This window comes from Octopus bimaculoides, chromosome 5 (assembly GCF_046866305.1).
Source record: "Octopus bimaculoides isolate indiv1 chromosome 5, ASM4686630v1, whole genome shotgun sequence".
NCBI lineage: Eukaryota > Metazoa > Mollusca > Cephalopoda > Octopoda > Octopodidae > Octopus > Octopus bimaculoides.
In genome coordinates this window covers 110,622,194-110,629,693 of record NC_142932.1, presented here as the reverse complement: position 1 = coordinate 110,629,693, position 7,500 = coordinate 110,622,194, and the positions used below count along the sequence as shown (strand labels likewise).

Here is a 7,500-nt window from a genome sequence, read left to right as displayed (position 1 = left end):
TGAGTCCTTGAACAAGACAATTTATTTACCGTTGCTCCATTCTTGCCAGCCAGCTGGCAAAAATGAACAGTGCCTGTAATTCAAAGAGCCAGCCTTATCACTTCCTGTGTCGCGCTGAATCTCTCTGAGAACTTCCTTAAGGGAACGCGTGTCTGTGGAGCCACTTACACGTTAATTTCACGAGCAGTTTTCCGTTGATTGGATCAACTGGAGCCCTTGTCGTCGTAACCGAAGGAGTGCCAGTTCATATTTAACCCGACCGCAACTTGAATGTCTATACCGCTGAACTGGTGATCGTTGTTATATTTACCCTTAAACAGTGTGATTTTTTGAAGTTGTCTTTCCGTTTGAAAAAAAAAAACAAAAAACCCTCAGATTTCATTCTTTCTCTCTCTTTCTTTCTCTCCCTCTTAATTTTGCCGCTCTGTTCCCGAATAAGAAATGCGCTCTTGTCTACTGGCTGCTTAGATAAAAATCAGTAGCGCGAAATCGTTCCACCCACGGTATTACAGGTGTGTGACCCTATCGTAAGTGGAACAAACAAGTCTTTCATGACCGTGGAGTTAATAGATATACTAATGTATGTATGTATGTATGTATGTATGTATGTATGTATGTGTATCTATACGCACACACACATATTTGAATGTATATAGAGTGATCTTGTCCTTATCTGTTGCTTGTATACAAAACGCCCCGTTGAGGTATTTTCCCTAAGATATTAAATTGTTGCAATTTCCAACTAAATATATATTATAAAAATTTCAGAATAACAGTGTATGTGTGTGAGTGTGTGTGCGTGTGTATGTGTGTGTGTGTACGCGCATATATGTATACATGTCTGTGCATGTATACTTGTGTGTATATGTGTATAAAACCTTTGTGAAACTAAGAGCGTTCTTTAGAGTCGTGTGTTAGACAAAGGATATCACCCAGCAGACGTCACAAATTTGGTGAAACTTTCGTTAACACCGCCTTCATTCCTTGTTCAAAATAACATTCATATTGCTTGGATAATAAATGAGCAAAAGAGGTAACAAAGAGTACATTCTGCACTAATCTTGAAAAATATGGCGCCCAGAAAAGAAACAAACGAGTCTTTCATTGCGGTGAAGTTAATAGATATTGTGATCTTGCTTTTATCTATTAACGCCTGCGATTATTGCCTGTACAAATATACTTTCTTCTTTCTTATAAATTCTCTCTTATTTTTTTGACTGTATTAAAGCAGCAATTACCTCTTATTTTTGTCTACCAGAGTGCCGTACAGTGCAGATTAAATGGTGGCTTGCTTTACTGCTATTTATCAGCTAGTTACAGGCGTCTGGACTGCTTAACTTTTAGAAACTGTCACCGACTCATACTTCTGAAACGTTTCAATGTATATTACTGAATTCGTGCGAACTAATTTCCCTACAAACGTAAATTTCAACACATTCGTGGACATCTGCTGGTACTCCCCCCTCTCTCTCTCTTTCTCTCTCACACACGTCTGCATATGTATAGCGATTGCTTTGTAAATTTTAACATATTATCTACTCAGGTGCCCAGTATTAATGAAATGTAATTTTGCAATGGGTTGTAATTAAATTGTGAAGGTGCGTGGTCTATTTTTTGTGCAGTCAATCTCTGTTAATTTAGTTGGTTGCAAGCTGTAAGGTTTTTCATACTGAATTTTAAATATTGGCAAAAGGTCATCAATTTCAAAGGAAAGGGATAAGTCGATTACATCGAACCCAGTGTTCAACTGGTATTTATGTTATCGACCCCGAAAGGAAGAAAAGAAAAGTCGACCCCGGCGGCATTTGAACCCAGAACGTAAAGTCGAAAGAAATGCCGTTAAGAATTTTTCCCGACGCGGTAACGATTTTGCCAGCTCGCCGCCTTATGTAAGACTTTTCATATTGGTTTCAGATTTTGGCACAAGGACAGTAGTTCGAGGAAGGGGCTAACTCAGGTACATCGACCCCCAGTGGTACTTATTTGATGGACTCCGAAAGGATGAAAGGCAAAGTCGACCTCGGTGTAATATGAACTCAGAACGTGAAAACGGACGAAATGCAGCTAAGCATTTTGCTCTGAATGCTAACGACTCAGCCAGCTCACCGCCTTACTTTTCACATTGTAAGTGCAAATGTTTCGTTCATGGCTGTTTCTAGTAAACAATTTTTTGGCAACCAGTAAAAGTAAAGAGTGGTTAGTTTGGAAATGCTTATCTGTTAAAGATAGGAACTCGGTTGACAGACGAAAAAAAAAAAAAAAACTTTTTTATCTCAGTAAAAGATTTTTTTTCTTATTAAATAACGTTTTAATAAATGTTGAGTAATCGATTTTCGAATCAAAACCCTTCTACTTGTGAGACTTATTCGCATTCCGGAGCCCCTAACTTCAGACAAATGTCTAGTTACTAGTTTCTTGTACAGAGAATGTGAAATTAGACATTGCGAGCCTGATAAGGGGGTGTGTCAAAATTTCAATTTTGAAAAGTGTGCTAACTCGTTGGAGTTGGTTGCAGGGGTCCTGGTTAATGAGAAACCCTTTGGTAAACATCTAACTGTGGTAAAATAAGATGTATTCAATAATTTTAGTCGCGATATTGGTTTCAAAACTGTGGCACAAAGCCAGGAATTTCAGGGGAGCCGGGTAAGTCGATTACATAGACCTCAATGATCAACTGGTACTTACTCTATCAACACCTAACCGTTGAAAGGCAGAGTCTACCTCGGCGGAATTTGAAATCAGAACATGAGGATGGACGAAATGCTGCTAAGCCTTTTGCCCGGCGTGCAAACGATTCAGCCAGCTCGCCACCTTAATTTTGGACACAATATTAACAAAAATTTTGGGATCTAGCGTCCGATCTGCTCGGACTTGAATTATTTTGTGAAGAAATATTCCGACAAGCGCCACTTCTTTAGATAATCACTGATAGCTTTTATATGTAACTAGTATCAATAGAGCACTGATCAGTTTTTAAAAAAGTGAAAATATTCAGTGTTCGAACATCGATATTTGGAAGAGGTTATATTTGAAGCTAGTTGCAATAGAATTTATCTTCAAATAGTGCAGTGGCAATGGTTCGGTAAGTCAGTTTATGCATTCTGTTAGACGAAATGGTTTCTCTCACTGTTTCTGCACACGTTGGTTCGGGAGGTTTTCCTTCAGAATTTGAGTGCCATTCAATATCTTCCTTGAGATTGAGCACATAGGAAGTGCTGTCTGCTTTTGACAAGGAATAATTCAACGCCAGCAATTTTTAGGAGGTATGAACCAAATTGTATGAATACAAACCTGTACACAACATTGACACTTCGGGGATCAGATATAAGCAACCTTTCACTTTTTTCTCCAAAGGGCTTTTTAGAAATAAATATTTACACGTTATCATTTATAATTTCTCTACTTCAAGTTCAACCATTAAAAACGAATTGTTTCATATTTTACTACAACAAAAGCAGAGAGCTGACAGAGTCGTTAGCACAGCAGCAGTTCACCCGTCCTCACGCTCTAAGTTCCAATTCCTTTGCCTTTCGTACTTTCGAGGTCTGGGATCGATGTAACTTCTCCCCCAAACTTCTTTACGTCCTGTGTCAAAATTTGAAGCCAATACACAACTCTTGCAATACTATATATTCACACACACACACACACACACACACACACACACACACACACACACACACACACACACACACACACACACACACACACACACAGAGGAGGGGTGCTGAGAAGTTCCTGGCTTTAAGGATATCGCAAAAGGCCTGGCAAAAGAGAGGGAAGCAGAAAAAAGAAAAGAAGAAAGAAAGAAGGGAGGAAAGAAAGAGGGAGGGATGGAGGGAGAAAGAGTGAATTTACTGAAAAGCGAGTGAAATTGACAAGAATGACCCTCTTGAATTGAATGCTCCCACTCTTAGCTTGTAGGCAGGAGAACACAGCTGGGATAAAGCACTTCTTGAGAGTCAGAGCTTTCCCAGTATTTATGGCTTCCTTGAATGGCGTTTGGTAGCTTTCCTCCTCCTGGTGCATCTCATTTGATGTTTTTGTATACTGTTGCTTTTCATGCCTGTTCTTTCTGGTAACGATTCTACGAAAACTCCTACCGTTTCTGTAATTTATCTTTGTAATGTGTCTTTGGTTTTGTTATAAGGTTGCTTGAAGTCAGGTTCAGACCAGACGCTCAGGTGGATAGAAACTGAGACGAGGTTACGAGCAGGGTGGCCAGTTACTTCCAGAAATAGGCTAAGGGTCAGTTATCCCTGAAACATCGAGCAGAAATAGCAAATGTGTAGGACACCTCTGTCTTTCCTTGACCCAGTTTTTATTTGACCAAACTTGAATGTCTGCTCCAGTCTGATCAAACGTAACTTGGCCAGATACGACCCATTCATCAGGAAGTTCATCATCTGCTTCTGAGTGACCAATTCAGTAAGCCAGGACTGACGATGTATAGATGTGTATCGAGATTGAGGTATCTGCACAGATACTTGAACAGTGAAGAGATGGATTCGCCATTTGTGATGCACGCCTTTCCAAAGCTTGTCCGCTTAACAGGTCTGCAGTTTGGGGCAAGCGAAAAGTCACGACTTGGCGTTTGGTATTTGGAATGTTGTTTTGCTCTCAGAGCTTTCTACTAGCCGGAAAATGCAATCATTGGAAATTCTACGTTAGCATTCTATAGAGAACTTTTGAGTAGTAAGAACGACAATGTTCTCAGAGAATCCTTAGGCGTCAACTCCTGGAAGAATCACGTAGTTGGTTTGTTCCGGATAATTTTTCAGCCCGGAGACTATGAGTAACTTCCAGAAACCTCGTTTGTGGCTTTGGTTGAAGGCTGAGTACGACTGAAAGGACTGAGGACGGACGCTCTCCTCTTAGGTTAAGCCCTCGTTGAGTTCTTAAAGTTCCATATGTAGAGGAATATGAAGGTATAGAGAAAGATGTGGTCTTCCGGTAAATTTGTTGAATGGTGGGTTAGAGCGATGAACGTGACCCAAGTGAGTGGGCTAACTCTCTGCATGCATCTGCCGGCTGGAGAATACGAGTGGGGGCGGGGGAAGGACTGAAAAGTTCCTGGTTCTAAGGGTGTCGTGAAAGATCTGGTTGGAGGCCCAACCCTCCTAGTTCTTTTACAAGGCTTTAGAAAATCTGAAGGACCGCTGCAATAAGTGTGTGAATCTGAGAAGGGAATATGTTGCATAAAATCATAATTAACTGATCCTCCTGTATTTTCTTTTACCCAAGGCCAGGAACTTTTCAGCACCCCCTCCTATGACTGAAAGAGAGCACTTGCAATCGGTTGTTAAAGCAATACTGACTCTGTGGGGGTTCTTAGTAGATGCCAGTAGGTGGTCCTCCTCTTGGAACTTTCTCATATAGGTATATTTTGTTGATGTTGCTCTTCATTTCATTCAATTTCTATCTAACCTCCACCCCAGAGTTTCTATAATTTTTCCTTGTAATATCCCTTCTCCTGCCACCTTTGTTATATGATAGAGAAAACAGCCAAATAAATAAATACATGAGCTTGATATTCAAATAAATTGAATATTTGATTACCATTTCGCATAACTGCCACAAATTACATCTGAATAACTAGTTTTAGTTCTCCAGTGTTATTACACCACATGGATATCAACGTCACAGCTCTTTCGATATGAAATTACAAGTAAAATAATTTTATGTGAAATGTTTATGATGACTTAGAAGTGTGCCAAAATGTACAGATGCATTTGATGTTTGTGTTTTCTTTTCTCTTGCCTGCCTGTAATCCGTGCTCGTTTCTTAACTAGGTGTATGTGTATTTGGAAAACGCCTTTAAATTAATTTTAGAGCCATTAACTATCGGAAGAGAAGTGAAGAAAAACATTTTTTTTTTTTTGAAACGTAGAGTAAGATTTGGGGGGTTTTTTTTCTGCTTTAAAAAAGAAAAAAATTTAAATATGAAGGAAACGAAAATATCTGAAGTAAGAAAAAAAAACTTGGTCTGATGTGGTGCAAATGAGTGATAACGCATAAATAAAGAAAGAATGAAAGGAAGGAAGGAAGGAAGGAAAAGAGGATGAGAAGGGGAAGGAAGGAAGGAAAAATGGAAGAGAGAATAAAAGAAAGGAAGGATGAAAGAAGGAAAGAAAGAGAGAAACACAAATAAAATATAATAAAAAAAAAAGAAAAGAAAGCAAAAGAAAATAAGAAAACGTCTGTGCAAATTGAAGCTTAACTTGGTGGAAGTCGGAAATGAAGACAGCGTAGAAAGTGTAGTCGCTTGGTGGCAGAGGTGAGGGGAGATAGAGAAATGTGTGCGATTGAGATGAAAACTTATTCCGATATAGAACTAAGAAGATAGCGGTGCCAAACAGTTTAGAGAATGTAAATAAATAAATAAGAAAATAAATAAACAAACAAAATAAATATACAAAATAAAGACAGAAAGTTGGCAAATCCTGTAGTACCTAGCTTTTTCCACAGTGATATCTTCAGTGTGTACCCACCTTCTTTTGTGATTAGTTTCCTTCCTTGTTCTTCTATATCTGCTATTGGTTGTAAACGATTTCAACACTCCACCCATCATATATGCTACCCTACTCCGACCCGAATCCAATAAAGTCATGCTATACACACAGACAGATAGATGCACTGAATACGTAGGTAAACCTACGCAAACACATTTATCTGTCCGTTGAGACGAAATCGCAAATAAGCACACACTTTCACTAAAAATGGTAATCTACTATAAAACAGCCCAAACCCACTCACACAGATGTAAACACACATACACGTGCATACACACACACAGACACACACACATGCCCACAAACACATACTGAACATTACATAGAAACGCACAAGACATCACCTCATACATATAAACTATCAACAGAAACCCATCTATTTCACCAACAGACATACATGTCTGTTTCTTCGCTCCCACCACTTCTTACGTGTTTTCCCATTTCTTTATTTCCTTTCATCTACCACCCTCACCTCCATATATATATATATTCTTATAAAGACAAAAGAAACAAAATAAAAAATTTAAAAAAAAAAAAACATCTATGCAAATACAAATCAACTGATATAAGACATCAATCACAAATACCTCTCCACCCTCCACTGCTTCATCAGAATATGCCCCAGCCCCCACGGATTGCCGCCAAAAATAGTCGTACAAAAAGCTAAAAAGCGCTGAAAGTTTATGTCTCGCGCCTATCACGGAGCACCATCGCAGCAAAACTACCTTAATATTATCTTCTCTCAGTTCCAATTTGCATCTCTAAGTTTCTGCATTCAGCAGGTAAGATCTTTTACAAAATAATTCTTTCTCCTCTGAACCGCCCAGATAACATCACCATTATCAATTATCTTATAGTAGAGTCGAAGGCGTTCAATGCATTTTAATCAATAATTTCTCTAGTTAATTATAGTCTGTTGTTTTATAGAAACTTGTAAACAGTCAACTGTTGCATTGAACGCTTCCTACTCATTTGCTATTTTTGACAA

The 7,500-nt window shown here is 38.8% G+C and overlaps 1 protein-coding gene across 1 annotated transcript in view; it reads left to right on the top strand.

Annotated features, from left to right (window-relative positions):
* The first annotated feature begins 7,195 nt into the window (after nucleotides 1–7,195).
* Nucleotides 7,196–7,500, top strand: part of LOC149135680 (uncharacterized) — a 40,387-nt gene continuing 40,082 nt past the window's right edge. The window contains exon 1 of the mRNA XM_089352935.1: nucleotides 7,196–7,294. The gene's annotated coding sequence lies outside the window, so the exon portion shown is untranslated. The remainder of the gene's footprint in view (nucleotides 7,295–7,500) is intronic.